This window comes from Struthio camelus, chromosome 15 (genome assembly GCF_040807025.1).
Source record: "Struthio camelus isolate bStrCam1 chromosome 15, bStrCam1.hap1, whole genome shotgun sequence".
In the NCBI taxonomy this organism is placed as follows: domain Eukaryota; kingdom Metazoa; phylum Chordata; class Aves; order Struthioniformes; family Struthionidae; genus Struthio; species Struthio camelus.
Window position 1 is genome coordinate 12602877 of NC_090956.1, and position 17426 is coordinate 12620302.

The following is a 17426-nucleotide window of genomic DNA, read 5'->3' on the forward strand; positions in this document are numbered from 1 at the left end:
CACACACACACACACACGTACATACAAACTCTCTGCAATATACTTATAAATGAAGTGTTGCTGATTGAACAACTACATTTGAGTTGTTATAAGAAAAAGCCAAAATGCATTCATGAACAGTCTCTCTTTTTTCTTGGCAAAAGTTCCTTCATATTGGAATCTGTTGATACCCAAAATATATTTCTGATACTAAATGAAGTGATGGTGAAGAGACATAATTAGCACTTACACACTTTGAGCTGTGAAGACATTCCATCTCTAAGGGATTATGCACGTGTGATTTGAAGGAGCTCTAACTTAAGTATTTTGTACTGTAGTGGAGTTAAAAGAAGCGGGGATGCACCATGAGCACTATACTCCTTCCTAGAGGTAACCAGAAAGACTTAATGTGAAAAGTGCTAATGAATTGGATTGAAGTGTGTTGAAATTAGTTTACCTTAGGAATTTTTAACCCAATAAGATACTTTACCATCACAAAACTTCAGAATTTGAGGAGGAGCAACTTAAATGTCAACGTTTTAGTTTATTAGGTGTAGTAGACTATGCAACTCTATAATAAGTAATTTTTGTGGCATTTCTTGTGATTTTGTTTTTCCTGTCTTTACTTTCAAATTTACCAGAAATGTGCTGAAACAGACGCTATCAAAGGAGGATAACATACAAGGTAAGTGTTGTATCTGAAAAACTTTTTAATATAATCTGTTAATGAATCAAATTCTGCTGTGAAGCCTCTGTTTTTTTAATGAGCAATGCTGGTGTTATAAAGTTGTTGAAATGGAAGGTTTTCCAAAAGATATGTTGCAATGCAAACGTGAATGTGTGGATATGTGTTACTTATGTTATATAAGCTAAGAGCAGGTTACTGTGCTGTTTCTGCTTGCTGTTTGATGCAAATCTTTTTTTTTTTCCGATCGTCTTTCAGAATTTTGATACAACTGTCCTTATGTTGATTAAATCTTACTTTTCCTTTTTTAAAGGACTGTCATGCTGGCTAGCCTTCACAGATTTTGTTAGACTTCTTAAAAATGTCAATAGTTTTGATATCAGTAGGTAAAATTTTGGCCTGTATGGCTTTTTTTTTTTTTAACCAATTATTTTGCAATGAGTCAGACTAGTACCAACATAATCCCAGAGCACTTTACAGCATGCTGATACATTTTGATAAAATAAATACAGTTATACGTGAGAGGTAACTTCTTCCTTAAAGGGAGTAACTAAGAATGGGTAATGGCTGTTGACTGATGGAATTTAATTCAACAAATCTTAGGAAGACTAGATACTTGAATAGCTTAATAACCTCAGTTCCTTATTTTATGTCAGCTACAATGTTCTCAGCTTTAGAACTGCGCGGCTCTGATGCTGAATTGGTACAGAAATGGTGAAAATTCTGAACGCTCCTCCCACCCAGTCTTGTGTGCAGAAAAAGAAAGGGTTTGTTGGTGGGTGTCAGTTTTTTTGTTTTGCTTTTGGAGTAACCAAAAGGGAGCACTGAATTTAAAGCTTGCTTGATTATTTTTTACTGAGACCCCATAACATGAAACAGAGCATAGGTTCCACCTCTACTGGAAAAAGCCAGACACAGCTTACATGACTAAGAGCTGCTCAAGAAACTGGAAGAACAGCAGAAGTACAAGACCTTCTGGATATGCATAGACAGTGCTATTAATCTGAAATGTTGGTGTGTTCCAGTAAATCTACTTACAGCCTAAACCACAGCAGAATCTACCACTGGAATAGCCCAAGTCACAGAATCACAGAATGGTTGAGGTTGGCAGGGACCTCTGGAGATCATCTAGCCCAACCCCCCTGCTCAAGCAGGGTCACCTAGAGCATATTGCCCAGGATCACATCCAGGCGGGTTTTGAATCTCTCCAGGGAAGGAGACTCCACTACCTCTCTGGGCAACCTGTTCCAATGCTCTGTCACCCTCACAGTGAAGAGGTTTTTCCTCATGTTCACATGGGACTTCCTGTGGTTCAGTTTCTGCCCGTTGCTTCTTGTCCTATCGCTGGGCACCACAGAGAAGAGGCTGGCCTCATCCTCTTGACACCCCCTCTTCAGATACTTGTACACGTTGATGAGATTCCCTCTCTTCTCCAGGCTGAACAGGCCCAGCTCTTGCAGTCTTTCTTCCTAGGAGAGGTGCTCTAGTCCTCTAATCATCTTGGTAGCCCTCCGCTGGACTCTCTCCAGGAGTGCCATGTCTCTCTTGTACTGGGGAGCCCAGAACTGGACACAGTACTCCAGATGTGGCCTCCCCAGGGCTGAGGAGAGGGGCAGGATCACCTCCCTCGACCTGCTGGCATCACTCTGCCTAATGCAGCCCAGGAGACCATTGGCCTTCTTGGCCACAAGGGCACACTGCTGGCTCATGGTCAACTTGTTGTCCACCAGGACTCCCAGGTGCAGAGCTGCTTTCCAGCAGGTCAGCCCCCAGCCTGTCCTGGTGCCTGGGGTTCTTCCTCCCCAGGTGCAGGACCCTGCAGTTGCCTTTGTTGAACTTCAGGAGGCTCCTCTCTGCCCAGCTCTCCAGCCTGTCCAGGTCCCTCTGAATGGCAGCACAGTCTTCTGGTGTGTTAGCCTCTCCTCCTGAGAGTCCTAGAGGTGAGTTACAGTGAAGAGAAACGTTAAGTACAGGAAAAACTAAGCAAAGCAAAGACAATTTCAATTTTTTATCAAGAATTTATAAGCGTAGCTCTTGGAGTGTAGTGTTCAGCCTTCATGCAAACTTACTTGTTGTATGGATAGTCAAGTATGATATTCACTGATTGATAACTTTGACTTTTTTGACTTCTAATATTATCAAACGCTTCATAGACTCAGATATCTTCTGTTGTCATAAAATGCAGTGAATGCTCACAGTGATCCACTTAGAGATATTCATCATATCATTTCTTTATGCTACATTTAATTACTTGTGAAAGTCTATTGAAAGCCTGTTCCTTTGATTGAAGAACACACAAGATGTGAGTTGTTTAGCTTCTAGCTGGTTCTCTAAAGAATTGGGTTGGCCTGTCTATCTCTCTCCTTGCCTGTAAGTTTCTTTCCCTGCTCATTTTTATGTTATTTGACTAGCTTCAGTCAAATTTCAGAGAGAAATATCTCAAACATAATTAACTTCCTAACAGTTTTCACAAGGTTGAAGTTTAGTAGAGAAAATCCCCATCAGGACCTTGTCAGGCAAAGGCAGATAGAAGTCAGCTGTCACTTGTTCTGTTTACCAGCAGCTGGCTGGCTGGCCAAAATGTGTTTGCTCTGGACTAGCCGTGTTTTTTGCGTAGTGAAGATGGCAAGAGACACAGCTGGGAAACAGGAGTTACAGTGGGAATGGATAAACATTTAGAGGACAAAGAACATGAACTTATAGGAAACTAAACTTTATTATTTCCACTGTCCTTGGAACAAATTCAGCTTTGCAAAACTGTAAGTCATCCATCTTAGAGTTCAAAATAAGCCCCAACAAAATTATTTATTACTGTATTTAAACAGTAATAGGATTTTTCCAGTAAGACTTTCATATCCAGGGTAGGTGAATGTCAGTGAAAAGAGAATCTATTAAATAGTTACCAGAGATGGACAAGATTAGAATCTGCATAAACTGGAGGAGGAAACAGGAGATGAAATCATTCAACTGTATGTACTTGGAAGAAGAAAAATTGTGGAAGATTGAACTGTTAACATTTATCACTAGTTCTCAGAGAGGGACCAATCCTATTTGATGCTAAGGATTCCTCTCTGACTAAAATCATTAGGAAATGAAGAAGTAGCAACTAATAAAATTTAACTGAAAATAGTATTTCAGTTGTTGTCGTATCAGTATCATTCAAAAAGACTTTTAAACACTTAAATTTAAGAGTGTAGTGTAAAAGGCAAATGTAGCATTACAAAATGAGTAAATGATGTTCCTAACAAACAGGAAGATACCATAATGAAATTATAGTTATACTTCTGGAATATTTAAGTAGAATACACTAGCTAAATTGGTAGCTTACTATCTCTTTCTATTTACCTTTTTATTATAGATTAATATGAAAAATCTTCCCAATTCTGTACTCATACCACTTCTTATTCTGTGTTTGTTGATAGTAATGCATGCTAGATGAATTATTCAACTCTCATATGATGACCAAAGCACAGTTCTAGGTGATACATAAGCATAGTCTGTTAAACCATTCATTTGAAAGCAATGGGAATTGTGCTCATATATAATTGAACTGTTGTCTAGCTCCGTACTCTTTGATCTCTGCTCCATGCAGTGAGACCAACGTAGAGGTTAAGGGAGCTGATCTGGCAGAAGATTAAACCCTATTTCTGAAAAATAAAACAGTTTTTGCAAGTCTAGACGTCTGAACTGTGCGATATGAGTGCCAGTACCATCCCTAACAGGTAGAGACAAAATGGTGGCTTAGGAGTACTAGGGAAGGTGGGAAAGTAGCAGCTTCAACTACAGTCAGTTCAGATTGTTGTAAAACCGCCCCTGAACGGTAGTGTTAGGCAGAAAATTAGTAACTGCAAACACTTAAAGGTGGAGGGGCTACTTTTAACCTGAAGATAAGGTGTGTTTTAGGGTTGCATTTAGGCTACTGGATGAATAGCAGATTTGATGAGATTTGGCAAAGCCAGTTCTGTTCCTATCTTGGTTTAATAAATCTGCAACCTTTGTTTCTTTCTATGAACGTATCTGCTGCTTCTTTAGCAGCATGTCGAAAAAACAGATCAACAACTGAAATTAAGCCTATTTGCACTTGGCAACCATGAACGTTCCATGTTTGCATCTTTAAATGAAATTATTCCGTGCTCTGGTGAGCACAGTGAACCAGTCTTCCTGGCATTGTTTCTTAAGCTTTTTTCATCATCTGAAGTCCAAGAGCCTAAAGGAAAACAGAAAATTATTTCATTTTCGTTGTGGAATAAAACTTTTAAAAACATTTTTTCTGTGGTAAAGATTGACAGCTGCTGTAAAACTACTCTTCAGTTCTGCTGAGGCTCTGTCTAAACCACCACCACAAAAATCTTCCATGTCCTGAATCTCCAAAGCAAATGCACATTACAGAATTTATTAAATAGTGTTCAGATTACTCTTATTAAAGCCAGATGTTAATATAACAGTTATGCACTTGTGCAACAAACTGAATCTCTGTGATTGTTGACTCACTAGACAGCATTTTAAGATTTTATATTTGGATACGTGGCTTAATTAATTTTTTGAAAATTGGCTTAAACCTGGATGTGATGCCAAAAACAATAAAGTGAGAGAGAAGTCATAGTTAAGTGTCTTTTTGATCTTCGCACTGAATTGTGAAAAACAAATGAACCAAACTTTTTTTTAAAATGACAAAAACTTTTTTTCTACCCCATCAGACTGTGCATTTACAGGATAATTAGTCCTCATTCATATTCCTGAATAGGTGAGATATTTATTTATTTCTAGATTTTGTTTCTAGTGTTAGAAGCCTGTTGGAAGGTTAGGAAACGTATACTGAAGAATTGATTAAAAATTATACTGATATTAAAATCAGTTTGCCAGGCATTCTTTAGTATAAATGTAGCTCATAAAAATTCAAAAATAGAAAGACTTGTTAAAACAGAATTCAAGTTGCTAGTGTATTCCAATAAAGTCTAGTTAATATCCATAAATGGTTGTAATAGACTATGAAGTGGCAAGTTTCTCAGTATTTTCTATGCATTAAAAAATATAGAGACACAGAAGTCTAGCTACTTGGATTCTCTCTAATTACCTTGCCAGCACAGTCCTTACTTTTATTTCTTTTTTTAAAAAAATGAAAATGTTTGTTAAAGTCACAATTTGGCAAAGCTTTAAACGTACACAACACTAAATTTGTTTTGCAAAGTTGAACACATGCTTAAGGCTTTTCCGGATTTGGGAGCAAATGTTAGTAAAGCTTTAGGAAACAAGCAAAAAAAAATTTGGATATAAAAGTCATTGTGGTGGATATATTCCTTCTTGCATCACAGTATCATACATGCAGTCAATTTCATGTATAGTGTATGTTAGATTTGGTATTTGGTGTTACTTGTCTGCTTTCTCATGTTCAGATATCTTTAAAATGTAAATAGTGAATTAAGATCTTGGGAAATGTTTATGCTTAATGGTGACATCACCATGTTTTTGTAGATAACATTTAATCACAATTTGCTTTTTAAAACATTATCTGAATAAATTGTATGCTTTATCAGTGTTTTTGTGTGTTGTTAGTTAGCCATCTTTCTCAGTAGATTTGATTTTGGTTCATAAAGTGTGAAGGCAAAAGAATCTGCGCGTTTTCTTTGGTGGTAATCAAGTGGAAGAGGAATTCAGAATGTGTACATTTTGAAGATGGAGTTTGCTAAATATGCTAAGATTATCATACAGAAAGAAATGGGATCTTTTTGTTCATTATGATTCTCTTGAATTTTACCATTTGTGTGTTATTTTAGAAGGTTTTTAAGTGGACTAGTAGAACTTTTTAACTTTCTGCAGCGTTTGGTTATTCATTAAGATATCCTATTGCTTGGTAGGAGTTACTTTCAATGGTAATTTTTTAGGATTTCTTCTTTGATAGCATCTTAGAAACATATCCATAGAAAATACAACTCAAACGGGTAACCAAAAGAAACTCTGTAATGTTTTACTGCTTCTTTTTTAGTGTATAAGTTATACTCATCAATACTTAACAGGATTTTGTTGAAGACTTGTGTGCTGTGAATCACGAAACAATTTTTATAATCTTTTTGACAGCTCTTGATACCGTTTATTAGTGAGGCGTCAGTTCTTCTATTAATTCAAAGCGGTAAAATAATTTTTTGGAGGGGAATGTGCTCGTTCACACACTTTCAATCTCTGAGGTTATATTTGTGCTATGTTTCATAGCTTCCATTCTAGCTACAGAATGAAATATATTTATTTACATTACCTGTTAATAAGACAGTTCTGAAAGTAACGATAAACTTGGGCTTTCATTGGCTCAATATCACAGAGCAGCAGCATGGTCATGAAAATGAATGCAAAATTTACAGTAAAGCGCTGTCTTCACCTATCAGTTTGCATTTTAAAGTTCATCTTCACTATTACACTTTTTTTAGTAAAGCTACAGAATTTAATGCTTGCAGTCTACTTTTAGGGCATAGATGAACTCATGCTGATAAACATGAGAACCCTGTATTCTTGAGAACCCTGAAGTAAGTGAGCGTACAGCCTACCTAATAAATTAAGAATTCCCGAACTTAACTATTTGCAGGTAGTTGAAGTGCTAATAATATTTGCTGTCACAGAATACTAAGGAATTGTTCCAAAAGCAAAGTTAATCAGGTAACAGGTCATTTATTTGGAACTGCTGTTACTTCTTTTAAAAGTTCCAACCTCTTTATAGTTTAGCTTATATAGTTTAAGTAAATACTGAGCAGGACCATGACAGACCCATCATACAATCCTATGAAGCCATAGGAATGATTCAAAACCTCACCATTTTCTGATTGATAGGCTGTACACTGTAATTTCATCTGATGTTTCTGTACAGAAGAAGGATTTTAATATCTTCTTTACTGGGGGTATTTTCACTTTTTTTTTTTCCTAGTAAATATTTAATTCAGGAGAAGTTGTCACTCTTCATAGAGAGTCTTTGTTATTTCTGATTTTATATGGGTTGTTTACATTAATATTTCTTTACATTTTTGTCAAATAATTTAGCAGCATTTAAATTTCACTTGATGTGAGCTGCAAGCTTTCTTGAGCAAATGTTACCCATTTCTGAAAAAGATAAACCATTTTTATGGCCGTAAGAAGTACAAATCTTCCGATGTGAATCAAGCTTTAAATAATTCACTCTAAATCTGTAGACAATTTCAACCAACTTTCTCTGCTTCTATGAATAACACAGTGATTCGTGATTTCTCCTGGAATCAGATCAGCATGGTCAGGCAAACTATTCTGGCTGCGGTAGATCCAGATTGAGTGGTTAATGACTCCCTCCTTCCTCTGCCAGAAGTTCCGCCCTTCCCCTGTTCTGCCAGTTTAACCATTTGACTACTTTCTTAACAAGTTCTGTAAATAAGCCTAGTTTTAAAAATTCATTGCACAGAACTGGAAAAAATGAAAGGTGGAATCTCTGGAAAAGGGAGAAATGCAGATGATAACCTACTTCAGCCAATAGTTCACCTTTCTCTTTCCTGACAAAGTTTTCAGCAGGAGCAGGTGGGCAGTAAGGAGAGAAACTACAAATCTGAGATGGAGGATGGATAAAGCACTAGCAAATACTCAAGTACCGTTCCCTCTCTGTAGACTAAAACAGATCGATCAGTTATCAGGAGGCCCTTGAACTTAGACGCAGTTCTAAAATTACCATCTCTTAAAGGTTTGGGCAGTATTGGGACCAGAAGATAGCCTAAACAATGGAATTCTATAGTAGTAAGTTAGGAGACTTAGCATCTATGTTTCTGAACATCCAGATGATGTCCCAGAAAATTAGGAGCATCTTTCTTGACCTGTCTGTGGGTATTTAGCATCTGGTAGACTTTGAAAAGCTTAACCCAGCCTTATGCTGGGTTGCTGTGAAACATGGTCGAGAGAAGAAAAGATATACTGCGAAAGGATGATATACAGAACGCTTTCAAAGGGTGAAGTGGAAGCTGGGATGGCTATGATATGATAAGTGATTTAGTTATATATGGAGGATAGGAAAATAGAGGATGCAGGGAGAGGAATTAAGAAGGAAGACTGTATGGAAATAATCTGGGGGAGTGATGATCTATGATCTGTTGTAGGAGAGGAAGTAATGAAGCAAAGCCAAGAGAAAAAGAAACCTGGCTTATAGTAACTATATTGTGGCCAGATAGTAATTAATGAATATCTTGTTTTGATTACATTACCAGTAATTTTCCAACAGGGTCTCTAACAAAACTTTGTAGTATGCTTTTCTGCACATTTTTTTAATGCAGTTCAAAAAACATGGCTTTGAGGGAAGAGTGGCATTACACAGATTTTTCCGCCTTTTTTTGACTGATTTATTCATTATCTAATGTTATGTGTTTCCACATTAGTAAATGGATTTATTCAAAGTATTTTGAAAGAGACTTAAGCTGATAAATTACATTTGATGACTGTAAAGTGATGGAAATGTCTTATGTATCACAAGGAATACTAAACCAAGTATGTTTTTGTGTTACGTTGTTGAATACTAAAAATGTCTAGTATACAAATAAAATTAAAATTACCGTATAGCAAAGACATTATTGCTTGGAGTTTTTTCAGGCTCATGAGTTTGTAAATTGACTATTACTCTAGTTTTGATAAGTTTGTGAAAAGAAATGTGCAGTAAGAGCTTTTCCATTAGCATTATGCAGAAGGGTATTGGGGAAATATATTAACTTATTTCAGTGTGTGTTTTAAGGTTTTTTGACTTACTGAGGATCATGGAGTTTGCTTCAAATTTGAAGTAATTTTGGAGAGAGAATTATTCAGGCACATAACTTTCTCCAAGGTGATGAAGAACGTTGTGATACACGTTTTCTTTTGCTGCAGCTCTTCAGTTCACCCAGTCACTTTTCTGCCTGCTTAGATTTGTTATCCTAAACCATTTCAGTTCAGGTTAGCCAAGTTAGCAAAGATACTGTGAACTGGTTAAGCTGATATAGTAGCTCTCCATGGTTTAGGAGCACCCATGCAAACAGCTGAGCCAGCAGGTTGGACAGGGTCATAATAAACAGAAATCGGATGGTGAAAATACTGAGGGATACTGGTAATTTTGCCAGGCAGCACACTTTGCAGATGGACATGCTGGTTCTAACAAACGTTCTCTCTTTGGTCGCTGTCATCAGACCTACTTAGTCAATAATTATAATTAAAAATTTTTAAGCCGTTGAACTGGACAGTGTGGTGGTGGCAGGTGTTTCATGGTTGAATTAGGGATTAACCTCAGTATAAGCTGTGTAAGGTTTAGTAATAGTAAGGCAGTATTACAGAATCACAGAATGGTTGAGGTTGGCAGGGACCTCTGGAGATCATCTAGCCCAACCCCCCTGCTCAAGCAGGGTCACCTAGAGCATATTGCCCAGGATCACATCCAGGCGGGTTTTGAATCTCTCCAGGGAAGGAGACTCCACTACCTCTCTGGGCAACCTGTTCCAATGCTCTGTCACCCTCACAGTGAAGAGGTTTTTCCTCATGTTCACATGGGACTTCCTGTGGTTCAGTTTCTGCCCGTTGCTTCTTGTCCTATCGCTGGGCACCACAGAGAAGAGGCTGGCCTCATCCTCTTGACACCCCCTCTTCAGATACTTGTACACGTTGATGAGATTCCCTCTCTTCTCCAGGCTGAACAGGCCCAGCTCTTGCAGTCTTTCTTCCTAGGAGAGGTGCTCTAGTCCTCTAATCATCTTGGTAGCCCTCCGCTGGACTCTCTCCAGGAGTGCCATGTCTCTCTTGTACTGGGGAGCCCAGAACTGGACACAGTACTCCAGATGTGGCCTCCCCAGGGCTGAGGAGAGGGGCAGGATCACCTCCCTCCACCTGCTGGCATCACTCTGCCTAATGCAGCCCAGGAGACCATTGGCCTTCTTGGCCACAAGGGCACACTGCTGGCTCATGGTCAACTTGTTGTCCACCAGGACTCCCAGGTGCAGAGCTGCTTTCCAGCAGGTCAGCCCCCAGCCTGTCCTGGTGCCTGGGGTTCTTCCTCCCCAGGTGCAGGACCCTGCAGTTGCCTTTGTTGAACTTCAGGAGGCTCCTCTCTGCCCAGCTCTCCAGCCTGTCCAGGTCCCTCTGAATGGCAGCACAGTCTTCTGGTGTGTCAGCCACTCCCCCCAGTTTAGTATCATCAGCAAACTTGCTGAGGGTGCACTCTGTGCCTTTCTCCAGGTCACTGATGAATACATTGAACAAGACTGAACCGAGTACTGACCCCTGGGGGACCCCACTAGCTACAAGCCTCCAACTAGACTCTGCGCCAAACAACTCTGTGTTGTACAGAGGCTTTCTATGTTAGTATAGCTGACTTCTGTAATGATGTCTCTTCCTTTTTAATTCAGAAATATCCTGCTCTTTAAATTCAAGGGTTTTTTGTAGGCAGTCTGTTTTTTGCACTCACTGTATCAATGTTAAACTGATTATTTGTTATTACTTTAATTGGATATTTTGAAATATTTTTTTTCCTTAAAGAAGATAGTACAATTGAATGAATGAAATAATAGGCAATGAAGCGTTCTTAGTTTTAAGTCTATACATGGGGAATATATATCTGTAAACACAAATGGCTTTTTTCTGTGTGTATTAACTTTTTATTGAGTGGATCTTGAGATTTTTAAAGTATTTTTAAAGGCCATTATGTTCCTTTCTATATCAGCTTGTTCTTGGATACTGCCATTTCTGAACAAACGGAGGTGGGTTTTTGATCTTTAAGAGGGAGGGACATGAGAATGATTGTTTTACAAGGGGAGGGTTTAATATTTTTTTTTCATTTAGAGTTATATTTTCTCAAGAAAAAAACTAAATAAATACAGAATTTGGATGTGTTAAGTGTAGCAATTTGTGCAGAAATCTACCATAAATGTCTTCATATTTTTACATTTACCAGCTCTACACTTTTTTTTTTCTTTCTTTTTTTCTTTTTTTCTTTTTTTTTTTTGACAGCAACTTTGTAGAGAATGAAATCTTGGAACAAACAATAGTTTAATAGATAAGACTTCTTTGAAATTCGCCTTAGGCAACATAAACTCTCCTGACCCAGAGTTTTTACCCTATTAGTCTTTAGCTGATTTCAGTATGGACAATGGAATTCCAGTTCATTTTAGCCTTGGCGATCGTGAGAAATTGGTTCTTAAAGCACTGAGGGCATGGACAGTGGATTATAGAATTAAATTGTTTAGGACGTTGAAGTTTTCACGCACCATACTAACAACGTACTTTTTCTGGTTACTTTAGAATATGGGTGTTGATCTGGGGATTAAGCTTGATCCACTTCTAGTCTTTGTTCTGTACTCATAAAGAAAGAATGAGTGATGCTCCTTCCTGTAGTCTTCCCTGTTAGCAGACAGTACTCTTAGACATGTTCTTGATTTGCAAAGTAAAATGGTTAGCTTTTATTTAGTAAAGGATATTATTTTAGCTTTAACAGAAAAAGGAACAACCTTTGCTGAAGTCAAATACTCTTTGTGATATGTTTTCATGCTGGATTTTCAATTTTAGGAAGTTGTGGTTTGCTTTTTGGGGGTTTTGTTTTGTTTTTCTATTTTTACCTGAATGTCTGTGCTTAAATGTACAGATTTAAGCATTTTGTTAGTATCCATCACTAGGGTACGCACTTTAGTTCTTGGGAAGATACTGTGAGATGTAAATCTATTACAACTAATGTAACTGCATTCACATTCTGATTTTTTGGTCACTGTTTTATTAAAAATTAGGTCACAATCCTATGTAGGATATGAGCAGTTGAACAGTGGTTCACTGTCACCAAACATAATAGGATACTTGGTTTTGTTTCCTTCTAGGTAAGGTGCAATACTTCTTATTAAACTGTTACGTATCAGTAGATATAACTTGGAGAAAATATGAGTTGAAGACTGAGGAGGGAAGGGGTTGTGCTCTTAAAACCATGACTCTAACTGATAGATGGTACATAAGGGATGAAGCCGCTGTATTCTTTTCCTTCTAAGTGTTTTACTAAAATTTATGATAGAATTGGTAAGCCCTAAATAATACTTTAAGCCAAGCATGGTCGTATTTGTCCAGCCCCAGTAGTATTGGTTAAATGGAGTAAGAAACACAAAAAATATCTAGCTCTGTACCTCATTCTGACTCGAGGTGTCACTACCTGTATTTAGTTGAGAAACGTGGACATTCATACCCACACAGCATGCATTGATGAGTGTATGTATATAGTGTGTATAGTTGACTGTTGAGTTATCTTTGGGTAACAAACCCTTTGGGAGTAGTAGAGGAGTCCTTAAAATCTTCTGGTTGTAGCTCACCAAATGATTTGCTCTTAGCAGGGCAGTAGCACTATAAGAAGTCATCTTAAAACTTCCAACTTCTTTAATTAGTCTGAAATTGTATTTTTGTTACTGTTCAAAATGGGTCACATCATCCAATGTAAACTAAATTGCTGAAAGGAAGAGATGGTCCCTTGAACTTGTAAATCGGGCAGGATTGTATTACTCTTTTGGTATTAGGCCTCTGTTTTCTTTCCAGATAAAAGAAACAGGATAGGAGAGAAGATTAAATACTTCTAATAATTTGAGAAGTAAAACCACTCTTTTGGGACAGTTAAATACACGTTAAAATGCTCTGCCATGTTTTTTGCAGGGAAGTTATATGATCCAAAGGAAGAGAACAGGGAAGAGAATTCTTGTTTTAATGAACCCCGTGTTATGACGCAGTTAACTTGGAGTAAATTAAATAACACGTGGTAGATAGTTGCTGCTTTAAACTGAATTAAACGTTAATCGGTCACCTTCTGAATTTTTCTTTGGTCCATTAGTGGGCTACGTTTTAAAAGTTTTGGTTTCAGAAATGATGAACAAGTTGACTAGTTTCCATGGGAGCTAATTCAAGTTATTTGCGTTGTTAATATCTGCAAGTAGCTGTATTGGTACAAGCCGATATGCAGCAAAAAGTTGGTTGAGAGAGAGATTTGCTGGGTTGTTCTGAGGTCAGAAGTAAGGACATCTATTTTCATTCTGCCTATGTACATTCACTGAATTGTTGTTCAGGCATACTCATTTTGATATTAGCAAGATCTCTTAAATTGAAGTTGCTGGTCAGCCCTAATTGTGCCATGTTATTTTAAATTGATGTCAAGGAACTGCTCAGTTTATTAATGAGCATAAATAATAACTGAAAATCTATCCTATAGAAGTTGATTAGTTTTTTAAGTTTAAATATGAGTCTTTGGTACTCTGAATACAATAAAATATATAAATAAAACTAAAATCGTTTGCTAATCTCTGTAACAATATATAGAAATAAAATAACTTTAAAAGAAGCAAAGCTTCTTTTTCAAGAAATTTCATCTTATAGAAGTTCTTGTGTAATGTTTGGTCATGCTCATGAAGGAAGGTAGAAAGCAGTATGTTCAACAGGAAACAGTCCTGCAGTTCCTTCCTCTTTAACTTGAATCCTAATGCTTTCCTTGCTTTGTTCAATTCAAGGGCTTAGTTTACAGGCACTAAAATAAACAGAATAGCACCTGCAGCTTAGTCATAAATGGGAACATCTTGAAGTAGCTAAGCAAACAAATGAAATCATGGAGTAATTTAACCTTTTCTGAAATGCCTCAGACATTTTACCAACATTCATTTTGAAAATGGAACAACGTTTTGGCTAGTAAAGGACTATGAACGAGTATGCAAAGGCATTGCTAAAGATTATGATTGTATCTTTCAATAAAAGTTGCCGATTGATTATTTTCTAAACTTCCAGAATTCCTTTTTTTAAAAATTGTTTTGTCTTCCTTTTTTTTAAATGAATACACACTTTTAAGACATGAGACTAATAGGTTTAGCAATCGTATGATGTGTTCATATAAATATTTGACCCATGCTCAGGATTTAAGCTATTAAGTGTATTTTTACAATCCCAAAACCAAGATTTGTGTTTTGATTCGTACATGTTGTCAACTTTAATTACATAAATAGATTCTATTCTCTACAATAGTTATGTCTGTTGGCCACAGAAAATCATAGGGCACGTTATCTTATTAATTCCTTCCACAAAGTTATGTCATAGTCCAGAAGAATTGAGCTTGCCTTTGGCAGGTGAACCTAAGTTGATCTTATAATTATTCAAATGCTAGCGCTAAGCACTTTGTATGAAAACTGATTTTAAGAACTCTTGATGGTTTTTTTGTGTTGGAATTCAAATAAATTGATTCTGAAATATGACCAGTCAGTTATGTTTTACAGGGGGAAAAAAATATTCTCTCTGATTTAAATGTGTAAAGATCTATGAGGATGTTGGGGGGGGGGGGGAGCATAATTTGTTTGTATACCAATAATGCACATGATGTAATTTTTTTTTCTTAGTTTGTCTTGCTATATTTACATATTATTATAAATCCTGAATTTGTCTTGTTTTCTAAGCTGAGTCTAAATTTGTTTGCTACCAACATCAGTACAGACATTTTAAATTTTAATAGAATATTGAAACAAATTCAAATAACTGGTGATTAACAACATCTTCATAGTTTGATAAATAGGAATGGTTCGTTTAGATTTCTTTGAGCATTTGCAATGACACTTTTTTACATGCGCAGTATATTATCTGTCACACCTAAACAAGATATTATTTCATATTTTACCTTTCTTGTTCAAACTATTTTAATGAAGCTGTTATTGAAGATACATGCTTGCAATTTCATGCTTATCTAATTAAGTTGATTCAGATAAGTGACTTAGTATTGCCTCCATATAAGCATTGCTGGCTAAGATCCGCAAATAGGATAAGAGAAGTTGGAAGGATGTCAGTTCATAGGGTGATTAAAAAATTGCTGAAAACTGTATCTGGATGCCCTTCCTTAAAACAGGTCTTAGGGCAGAGTTTATCTATTGTACTTGCAAGTGTTATTTCTATCTGCTGGTACTAAGTGCGCAGGTAGCAGCTGTTATAAAGGATGGGAGTATTATTTATAGATGAAATTACATATCTTATCCTGACATGGAATATTCAACATGAGTTAAGTTTTATGAACTTACTGAATTTTTGCTATAACTAATACTGTATTAAAAGTTAGGCATAGTGTAGCTTCCGCTTACGAAGCGTTGTGTTAGTAGGAAGTATATTAAAAGTGTTCTGGATTATCTGGATGGATTAACAGATGCTAGCTTAGATACTGAAAGTACCTTGCAAAGGTTACCTAAATGAAAATTTTTCCCTTTCACGTGATAGAGTAGCAGTGCAGTTAATACTCGTCTTTAAAGAAAAAGGTCCTCTTTAAGAGACAGCTAATCCTAGACTACTTTTTTGTTTGGTCTCTCAGACAATTTATTCATTGATTTCAGTGCATGTTCCAAAGTTATTTTCATAACCTTTTCTTAAGAGAGATAGTAGATTTGAAGAGTTCTATGATCAATAAGCAATTTAAGCATTACTACTTTCTTGAGGGATTAGTTTGGTTTTAGTGACTTGAATGTTATGTTTATTGAACGTTGACTTGTTTCATTTTACCTAAAATATTTGTAAGTAGTTTAGTATCTTGGATAAATTTTGTTATTAATTACCGTTAAGTAAGTGTGTAAGCCCACAAAGTGTGAGCATAAAGGGTAATTTTAATGCATCTAATTACTGAAGAAAAGGTTTTCGTAAGAGGTCTTAAAGTATTTAAACATTAAGCTTCACAACATTCCTGTGAGTTGTATCCTTTTCACTGAAGGATTACGTGAAGCCCAAAAAATTTTGCCAAATATTATTCCAATGGGTTAGTTTTGAGAAGGCAAGAATGTGAAAAAGGAAAGGACAAATCATCTCTACCCAACTTTCTCCCAATTATATGTATATATTAGCTCTGTTCATTTAAAAGAAAAATACGTGGTTAACCATATCTTGACTGCTTTTCTGAGAAGGAGGGAAAAAGCCAACAATCATGCAAGATATTTTGGTATAGGTATTATCTGGCTATCTCTACTTCTGTATTTATTTTATTTGTCTTTAAAATCAAGTTTGTTTTTTTTTTTTAAGGTAAAATTTTAGACTGGCCTTGTTACCTAGTGTTAAATAACTTGAACGGAATGCAAGCATTCATGAGCATGAAAGTGAATGTGGATTCAGCAGCAGAGTAAGATACCAACTTTGGGCTTTAGGGGAGCTGCGAGAGGCTGCCTTTGTTCATCACAGCCTCATGCTGTCTTCTTGATGATTAATTTACTTTTAGCAGTAGACACTGTCCGTTATGTATGTGTAAAAAATAAGCATAGTTTTTACAAGACAGGCACATTCAATTTGAGACATTTTCTTCATTCAAGAAGATGAGGAAAAAATGAATTAGGCAAACTTATATTGACTTACTTATAATCTGAACTTTTATTAATAGCAAGTACTTTCTGTGTTCACGTTCATGTTGTATGCAGTCATGTATATTTATCTTTACTGTTTTTAATGCTATTTCAATAATTGCATTTGAAACGCATTGGGAAAACTAAGTTTGCTCCTCTGTAACAGTTTATGGCTAAAATTCCAATGCCAAATGAAAAAGATTATTTTGTTGTTTTCTACGTATCTTTACTATTTTAAAAACACTCCTATATGAGAATTTTTGTAAGACTCAGATTAGTGATTTGGGGGGATTTCTTTAAGTGGCTTTTAATTGTTTTATAAGTAAGTATTTCCAAAACTTTACAAAATTGAAGAATAAATAATAATAATGAAATTAGTCTTTCGAATTTTGAGGGAAAATTGTGTACAGACATGCAAAAGAAGGTATTCAGAACAAATACAAAGGTAA

General features: G+C 36.4%; 1 protein-coding gene across 6 annotated transcripts in view; it reads left to right on the forward strand.

Moving 5' to 3' along the window:
* Nucleotides 1–17426, forward strand: part of MRTFB (myocardin related transcription factor B) — a 110729-nt gene that overhangs the window by 11054 nt on the left and 82249 nt on the right. For all 6 annotated transcript variants that reach the window (XM_009683467.2, XM_068908814.1, XM_068908816.1 and 3 more), the window contains one exon: nucleotides 621–664. The gene's annotated coding sequence lies outside the window, so the exon portion shown is untranslated. The remainder of the gene's footprint in view (nucleotides 1–620; nucleotides 665–17426) is intronic.